The sequence below is a fragment of the Macrobrachium nipponense genome, chromosome 9 (assembly GCF_015104395.2).
Source record: "Macrobrachium nipponense isolate FS-2020 chromosome 9, ASM1510439v2, whole genome shotgun sequence".
In the NCBI taxonomy this organism is placed as follows: domain Eukaryota; kingdom Metazoa; phylum Arthropoda; class Malacostraca; order Decapoda; family Palaemonidae; genus Macrobrachium; species Macrobrachium nipponense.
The window spans coordinates 99,873,052-99,883,051 of NC_061110.1; positions in this window are offsets into that span (position 1 = coordinate 99,873,052).

Sequence of the window (10,000 nt, forward strand, 5' to 3'; positions counted from 1 at the left end):
TATGGTAGTAGTAGTAGAAGGGAGAGAGAGAGAAGAAGGAGAGAGAGAGAGAGAGAGAGAGAGAGAGAGAGAGAGAGATGAGGAGGAGGTGGAGAATAACCAACAAAAGAGAGAGAGAGAGAGAGAGAGAGAGATGAGAGAGAGAAGAGAGAGAGAGAAGGGTAAGGGTGTGGAAAGTAGTAGTAGCAGTAGTAGCAGTAGAAGAAGAAGAAGAAGAGAGAGAGAGAGAGAGAGAGAGAGAGCATGAGGAGAGAGAGAGAGAGAGAGAGATGAGAGGGGGAGGTGGAGAATAACACAAAGAGAGAGAGAGAGAGAGACCTTACAGACCTTACAGACCTTACATCTTGTTCGGGTTGCCCCAGGTCCCTCAGTGTGAGGCACCTCTAATGTCTACCAGAGAGTTGCTAGTACATCTTCCGGTATATTTTGCATCTTCCAATCTTGGATGGTCTGGGATGCAGTTTATATTTGTCGAGCCTTTCTTCTTAAACACATCTACTACGCTCACTCCTGATATATTCCTCAGATGAGCTGGCAACGCATTGAATAGACGCTGCATTATCGATGCTGGTGCGTAGTGGATTAATGTCCTGTGTGCTTTCCTTATTTTTCCTGGTATAGTTTGGGCACTATTAATCTACCTCTGCTTGCTCTTTCTGATATTTTTAGTTCCATGATATTTTCTGCTATTCCTTCTATCTGTTTCCATGCCTGAATTATCATGTAGCGTTCTCTTCTCCTTTCTAGACTATATAATTTTAAGAATTGTAGTCTTTCCCAGTAGTCTAGGTCCTTAACTTCTTCTATTCTAGCTGTAAAGGACCTTTGTACACTCTCTATTTGTGCAATAATCCTCCTTTGATAGTGTGGGTACCATATCATATTGCAATATTCAAGTGGACTACGAACATATGTTTTATAAAGCATAATCATGTGTTCACTTTTCTTGTTTTGAAGTGCCGTAACAACATTCCCATTTTTGCTTTACATTTTGCCAACAGAGTTGCTATTTGATCATTGCATAACATGTTCTATTCATCATCACACCAAGGTCTTTAACTGCTTCCTTATTTGTGATGGTCTCATTATTAGGTCCCCTATATGCATATAGCTTTTCTTCTCTGTCTCCATGATTTATTGATTCAAATTTATCAGAGTTAAATACCATCCTATTTACCTCTGCCCAATCATTTACTCTGTTAAGGTCTCTTTGTAGCGCGTTCCTATCTTCATCACAAGTAATTTCTCTACGTATTCTTGTGTCATCGGCGAAACTACTCACTACCGAGTCCTTAACATTACTGTCTATGTCTGCAATCATAATAACAAACAGTATTGTAGAGAGAGAGAGAGAGAGAGAGAGAGAGAGAGAGAGAGAGAGAAGGGTAAGTAGAGAGTAGTAGTAGTAGTAGTAGTAGTAGTAGTAGAAGAGAGAGAGAGAGAGAGAGAGAGAGAGAGAGAGATGAGGGGAAGGTGGAGAATAACACAAAGAGAGAGAGAGAGAGAGAGAGAGAGAGATGAGGGGGAGGTGGAGAATAACACAAAGAGAGAGAGAGAGAGAGAGAGAGAGAGAGAGAGGGGGAGTGGAAAGTAGTAGTGGTAGTAGTAGTAGTAGTAGAGAGAGAGAGAGGGAGACAGACAGATGAGGGGGAGAATAACATAAAGAGAAAGAGAGAGAGAGAGAGAGAGAGAGAGAGAGAGAGAGAGAGATGGGAGGAGTGAGTAACAGATGAGAGAGAGGGAGAGAGAGCAAGGGAAGAATGATAGGAGTGGGGCATAAAGAAGAGAGAAAGAGAGTAGGGAGGGAGAGGGAAGAAGGTAGGAGTGGGGAATAAAATAGAGAGAGAGAGAGAGAGAGAGAGAGAGAGAGAGAGAGAGAGAGACATAAATTATAGGCCCGTTTCACTGACCATCCAGAGCGATGGAATAGTCGAGTCGTACGTCAATAGTTGAAAATTAGCTGCCAATCGTCTGGGAAACATGACAACGGTGCGATTCGTGGGATTACCGGCATTTTCTTGGAAGGAATTTATTCTTTAGTGACAACCAATTTAAAATTCTTCAGGAATTTCAAATATGTACATGTGTCAGTAGCATCATAAATACAGTTAAATACAATTAGAGCGATAATAATCAGTGCGTATTTATGAAGCCGTGTATGTTTATACCTACTTAACCTGTTGGGTTTTGTTTTATGAAATAAATATTTATTCTTCATTCGGTATCAGCCTAGATATAATGATGTTTGTATTAAAAAAAATAAAGGCACACAATCCGTGATCACCTTCACTCTTGAAAAAACAAAAACTAAAATACAATCACTTCATGCCCATGTGTGCTTCACTTGTAGTTTTGTCTATATGAAATCATTTTACCCCATTCAGTCTCATCCAAAAATATAATGATATCTAAATTTTCAAAAATATTAGGAAACACTCCATAACGACTTTCACGTGTACAAAAAAAAAAAAAAAAAAAAAAAAGCAAGTACCCCATTTCTATAACTACTTTACCTGTAGTGTTTTTTTATAAGAAAACATTTTACCATCGTTCGTCCTCAACCAAAATATGATATTTACATTGTAAAAAAAAGCACAGACTTTGTTATCGTCTTCAAGTTCATAAAAAAACACACATTCTATGTCTGTACCGTCTTTACCTATAGTTTTTGTTTAACATATCCTCAAGAAAATATATTACCCTCATTCAATGTAATGATATATGCATTACAAAAAAAATTAATATCATCATAAACTCCTTGGCCACTATCACCTAACAAAAAACAAGCATCCAGAGATCTTTTTTTTTTATTTATTTATTTATTTATTTATTTATTTTTTCTTTTTAGACAGATCAGAAATCACCAGGACAAAATGCCTCTACTTGCCTTGGGTGATTTGTGGCTGCTAGGGGCAGTAAGGGATAATTACTTTGGGAATTCTTAACTGACCAAAGGCCTAAAGAGACTTTACCGAAGGCTGAAAAATGTGTAATGGAGATGTAGCTTGTGGCCATAGTTTAGTAAGGGTAGGCCTTCCTCCATTAGAGCTGTTAGCCTATTACCGGTTATTAAGAGAGAGAGAGAGAGAGAGAGAGAGAGAGAGAGAGAGAGAGCTGTCATTTCGAGCGTATTGATCTTCAGGATAATAAACTTATAGTCTTTGGATATTGGATTCTGACATCTTGAAGATATTAAATGATATTTAGTGATGTTTTTATTTATAAATTGTATAATAGCACTAATAACATAATGAAATGCATCTCAACTTGAAGTTATATATGCCAGTAGTAATAACGTCTCTCTCTCTCTCTCTCTCTCTCTCTCTCTCCTCTGCCTGAAAAGTACTATTGGTGTACTCTCTGCGTTTACTTGGTTGTGCATTTTTATGCAAATCTTCATCTATCTATCTCATAGTACTCTGTTCCTACTTTTCATACGAATATTGTTTTCTCTCTCTCTCTCTCTCTCTCTCTCTCTCTCTCTCTCTCTCTCTCTCTCTCTGAAAATTGCGCTGAATGTGCTATTGTTATGGATGGCGGTGTTTGCATTTTTATGCAAAATTTCATCACTCATTCAGACTTGTTCCTGCTTCCCATATGAAATTTATTCTCTCTCTCTCTCTCTCTCTCTCTCTCTCTCTCTCTCTCTCTCTCTCTCTCTGCGAAGATGACTCTGAATATGTTTCTGCCATGGATATTTGTGTGTGCCTCTCTGTGTGCATTATTATCCAATACTTCATCCCTTCCATTTTGTTCTGTTTCTGGTGCTCGTAAGATTATCCAAGCGTCTCTCTCTCTCTCTCTCTCTCTCTCTCTCTCTCTCTCTCTCTCTCCAAATCAATTTCGAATAGTACAAAGGAAATAAGAATAAGGTGCGAACAGTCCTCCTCTCCCTTTGGCGAAAATCGACATTCTCAAAAAGCATCCTTCCATTTCGCCCGTTCTCCCAATGATTGGCAGTGATTTCAAACCGATATTACTTGACACAAGGGGGAAAATATCTCACTTCGACATCAAAGGATTAAAAACGCGAAATTTCTGCTAAGCCCGACGAGAATATCAACTAGTAGAGAGAGAGAGAGAGAGAGAAGAGAGAGAGAGAGAGAGAGAGAGAGAGGAGTACAACTATTCTTTAATATCAAATTCGCTCTACCTCGGAATTAATATATTTTCATATATGTTAACCGAAGGGGAATTTTTTAGTTGATAATAATTTCATCCTCTCGTATATATATATGTATATGTGCGTGTGTATCTATACAAGTATATCACAAAACTTTACAGCCAACAGCACCACAGGAACCCTATGAGACAGCTTTGGCTGAAATTGAGTACATATACCCCTGACGGAAACGATGTTATAAATCTGTTTGTTGTGGCAAGAGGGTTGGGCTTTCGACAAGAAAGCGCATTAAACTGATAAAAAAATATATATTGGGGGTGTTGGGTGTGAGGATCGAAGGGCTTTCGCTGAAAACTAAATTATGCCAATTATGAGTTGGCTCCCCCTTACCGTATTTGTACAATTTACAGCTTTCGAGTTGGAAGCAGGGCTAGGATAATCACTGGCGAAGTGTCACGAAGCAATTTGAATCAGTAACTTAAAACATTGAAAGGTTCATATAAGAACTTAAAAAAAGAAAAGAAAAAACAAAGGCGAGATATCATGAAGTTCAAGGCGTCTGTGGTATTGGAATAACACAAATGCCACTGGAAGAATACCATATGATACCTCAAAAAAAAGAACTTCGTTGTAACAGTTCCTTCTTTCATAGCAACCGATGCGCCTCAGTGGCGTGATCGGTATGGTCTTAGCCTGCCACCTCGGTGGCTGCGATTTCGATTCTCGGGCATTCCATTGAAGTATGAAAGATGTGTATTTCTGGTGATAGAAGTTCATTCTCGACGTTAGTCCCGTTGCTGAATAACCACTGGTTCCATGTGACATAAAAACACCATACAATCAAACAATCAAACATAGCAACCGATCATGCAGATATGATGGATAAATGTTTTAAATTAATCATTTTCAATCGGACTGATGCTTTAGTTGTGGTAATAAAGTGGTCCGTTTAAATATTTTACTTTTGTTGAGTAAATCAGATAAGAATTTTTCTAGTAAATCAAATAAGAATTTATTGCATTATTTAGATGACAAGGGATTTGTTCAAATAATGAAGAGTGGGTTATAGAGGGGTAATAGGAATTCAATGAGAAACTGAAAAAGAAAGACAACAAATTCCTAGAGAATGGAACCCTGCTTGCCTTGTATATACAAAGAATAAATGATGAACATCAATTAGAAGAATATAAACAAAAACAAACGAATCATTATGGAGTAAAACGCAGGCTTCAATAATGTGTAAATAAATGTCTAAGGAAAAGATAATATTAAACGTTGAGAAAAATGACGAAGTGTTTAGAATGGGAAACTGAAAAAAACAAAAGCGTTGAGAGAGAGATAAATGAATAAATAAGAAGGATAAAAAAAAAAAAAAAACATTTAAAAAGGCCAAAAATTCCATCACGTTTAACCAGCCGTTTCACCTGCCCTCATCCTTCGACGCCCTAAGACAAGCTAAATGATTTATTTCGGTCCAGGTAGATATGTCGCCTGTTAGTAAATCCCGCGCGGTCAAGTGGTCCCCAAGGGGAGCCCCCATTGTGAGGGCGGAGAAAAAAGGTGTTGAGCTTAGTGTGGAAGGTGTTGGGAAGAAGAGGGGCGTGGTGAATAGACAGGTAACTTTAAAAGAAGAAAGAGAGAGAGAGAGAGAGAGAGAGAGAGAGAGAAAGCATCTTTGGATCGGATCAGCGAACGTTGGGTTAAACGTACTAGAAAATAAAACTTTTTTTTTTTTTTTGCTCTATCAGTGTCTCAGCGCCTCAGTGGTGTGGTCGGTATGGTGTTGGCATGCCACCTCGATGGCCGCGACTTCGATTCTCGGGCATTCCATTGAGGGGTGAGAGATGTGTATTTCTGGTGATAGAAGTTCACTCTCGACGTGGTTCGGAAGTCACGCAAAGCCGTTGGTCCCGTTGCTGAATAACCACTGGTTCCAAGCAACGTAAAAACACCACACAAACAAACAAACAATCTATCAGTGTCTCCCTCTCCTGCCAAAAAATTAAAATCTGGAATTTTTTGCCTATTTATAATTTATTAGCACTTGAAAAGGACCACTCATTCGCTTGAAAAAAATCTAAAACTGAAAATATTTAAGACTTTCCGATGTATTTTATATGAATTATAATTGGTAACAGATGGAAGCGCTGAGTAACAAGTCCATGGGAATATGAATGATTGATAACATTGCTAATATTATTGATATCAATATCAATAATATTATTAGTCTAAGGGAGGAATGGGTGACATAGGAGTAGGAATAAGTTCATGATTTGTTTCCAGAATTAGTTTCTAACTTTCATATACCGAATTGAGAAATTGGGAAAATATATCGGCCTGCCTTTACTATCTCAGACCAACATAGCAGTTGTTCTTGCAAACAAAACACGTATAGTACGAAAGAATACTCGCATGGTTACTATTTAAGATCATTATCATCAATAACGGCAACTGAATTGATGTGTTTACTAGCCATAAATGTGATCAAAAGTATACTTTTTGTTCCCGACCTGTTTGTGGTTTGTAGGCGATAAGTTGTAGACGTGTGGTTATTACATTTTTTTTTCTGTAGAATTGGCACACCCTAAAAAAACGACTGGATTTGATTTAACGATCTCTTACTTCATGGTAGGGCCTAACTAGCAAGGCGTTGCCAGAAAGCAAAATAATGACCCTGGTCTCTTGTAGGACAAATCTCTGTCATATCCAAATATCAGCGGATGATGGAGATGCTAAGGACCAGCACACTGAGTGGTCATTATTACTGTATTTTTTTTTTTTTTTCACCTCAACAGATTTGAATCAGAGACAATTCTGACAGACTAGTGAATAGCTCGATTATATTATTTTATATCATCTTGTGTTATAGCGTCTCTTTTCCAGCTTTCCCTGCTCTATCAGCTATGCAGTTAAATATAACTAAAGTTCATCGCGTTTCCTCGATCATTGGCGCCACCAAAGAAACTCTTGAACCTGTGAGAAATTTAAAATTACCTTGAATTAAAAATTTTACTCGATTCTCAAGAATCGACTTATTATGAATTTCCACAACGAAAATCTTATTCCTTATGTTCCATTCACCCAGAGTGATTAGTCTGAAGTTTTTGTTGGAGAAGTACTCATAATATTGGACATGGTTATCATATCGTGATCATTTGGCGGGGGGGAGGGGGGGGGTGGGGAGGGGGGGAAGAGTTTCTTAAGAAATTTATTATCAGCGTAATTAGATTTATAAGTCTACCCTTCGGTTCGTATCATAATTATAACAATTTACTGAGCAGGCAAATCAAGGCAATTTGCCTCTATAGGTCCTACGGGCTGCTCTATGAGCAAGAGCCCGTGGTGGCATAAGGCCAGCTTAATCTCAATCAACAACAACTCGATAAGCTTTGGTATCTGTAAGCTTCTGATTTCTAAATTGAATTTTTCTGCACCGTGAAGGCCACTGGAATCGTACCCTGCCCCTTGGGTATTTTCCATGATGCGTCGCCATGAATTGCTTTGAAGACATCTCTACTGGAAGGTTTTGTTCTTTCTTTATTTTTGACAATATTCCTTTCGTCATTCAGGTCTAGGGGCTATCTCGACATACTGATCAGATTACTGACAAATTTTGGTTATTAACCAGAGGCAGGCAGTCAGTAGGTATTAATTGTTTCCCAAATTTCATTATAGATGATGGAGTTAATTTAGACAAATTATTCCAGACTCCATTGCCAGTGCTATTTTCGCTCTCTTTGGATGCTTCTATTTCCTTATTGCAGATAAACACAGTACGTTGGGGATTTGGGATAACACTCTGCCCATAGGGACCTCTTTACCGGTGGAGAGAGAGAGAGAGAGAGAGAGAGAGAGAGAGAAGAGAGAGAGAGAGAGAGGTTCGAATCTATAATGCAAAAATAGCTTTCAATCCCTATTTCTATTCTGATTATCAGCATTGTATTTTGTGCATCATGGTTCCTTGCTATCAAACCCTATATTCTCTTCATTACTTAAAAATATAGAATTGCGCTTTTGCGAAGGCAATGACTGATAAATTTCAGCTACATAATTCTGTAAAGAGTAGCGATATTTTTGTGTAAAAGACAGGGATCTTTCGTTATTTTTACCGATGGTTAAAGCCTTCAGTTTTCGGAACAAGTAACGCAAAGGTTCTACGTATTTTTGCCTATAATCGGAACGTAGATACATAGTACTCCTCAAAATTAAAAGTATTGTTCGTGTAATTTTGAGGATGATTACATTTTATACGTGTTGCATAACTCCAATATAAAAAAAAAATCTACCCCATCTCTTACCCTGGAAAGCAAAAAACTGATGCACTTAAAAGATATAATCTACCAGGAGTTAAGAAGGAGAAACTTGTTTTTCGACTTTATCTATTCATTTATTTATTTATGTCTTTATATCTTTATATCAAAGAAACATCAGATAAAAGTATGAGCCAAAATTAGTATAACTCCTAACGTTCACTTTATATCCAGAAAGTTGAGAAGAAAGGTAAGAATTGTTACCTTATCTGCTAAGAATAGAATATAGAACTTAGGTAGTTACCTTATAAAGACTATGCCATATCTGTTAAGAATAGAATATAGAACTTAGGCCAAAGGCCAAGCGCTGGGACCTATGAGATCATTCAGCGCTGAAAGGGAAATTGACTTTAAGAAGGCCTGAAAGGTGTAGCATGAGAAAAACTTCGCAGTTGCACTGTGAGACAAGTGTTAGAGAGGGTGGAAAGTCAGATGAAAGAAAGAATATGAACGGAGGTACAGTAAAACGAATGAAAGGAGTTGCAGCTAGGGGCCGAGGGGACACTGGAAAGAACCTTAAGCAATGCCTACAGTGCACCGCGTGAGGCGTATACTGATGGTACTACCCCGCTACGGGGCCATATCTGTTAATGCAGATTTTTATCTAACTAATAAGATTGCCCCCGTAAGAAGGGATAGTGCCGTCAGTGCACCTCATTCAGTGCAATGTAGGCATTATTTAAGGTTCTTTGCAGCGTCCCTTCGGCCCCTAGCTGCAACTACTTTCATTCCTTTTACTGTACCTCCGTTCATATTCTATTTCTTCCATCTTACTCTCCACCCTCTCCTAACAATTGTTTCACAGCGCAACTGCGAGGTTTCCTTTCTGTTGCGCCTTTCAAACCTTTTGCTGTTAATTTCCGTTTCAGCGCTGAATGGCCTTAGTTGCCCCAGTGCTTGGCATAATACCAAAAATCGATATAAATCAAATCAAATCAAATTAGGTGTTTTTAAATCTGTTACTCGGTTACCCGTACATTACGTTGTTTCCTGATGTAGTGAAAGTAATGCTTGTATTCAGGTAAGATTGTGTTTATCCACATTTAAAAAGACTCACATATATACTAAGAAAAATAATACTCTCTCTCTCTCTCTCTCTCTCTCTCTAAGACCGTTTCTTTTGTTATTTAATTTCACAATGACCAAATATGATTTTTTATTGCATCTCTCCACTTAATAATCAGTTTACAGTATAATGGCGATCTGATAAATGCTTCCGTTTTTGTGAAATACGCATTGAATATAATCAGCCAATATTAATGCCTGCGTAAATTCCTGTATGTCTAGTTTATTCCCTGCGTCTTGTAATTTCAAGTTCGTTGGTCCCTAATTTTGCTTTTTATTTGTCAAATGTCTACAGAACGTATACACTTCTCTCAAGATAATGCAAATGGCCAAACGTTATGTTTTGTGTTATGTTATTGGGATTTACAAATGCGCATGCGCAAGTACGAATCGACTTCCTCTACACCTCTTTGAAAGTTAAAGGGAAGGAGCTGGAAAAACGATTTCATTTTAGCACATGCAAAGCAGAGCGTTGCAACTGCATTCGTCTTAACACTGAATT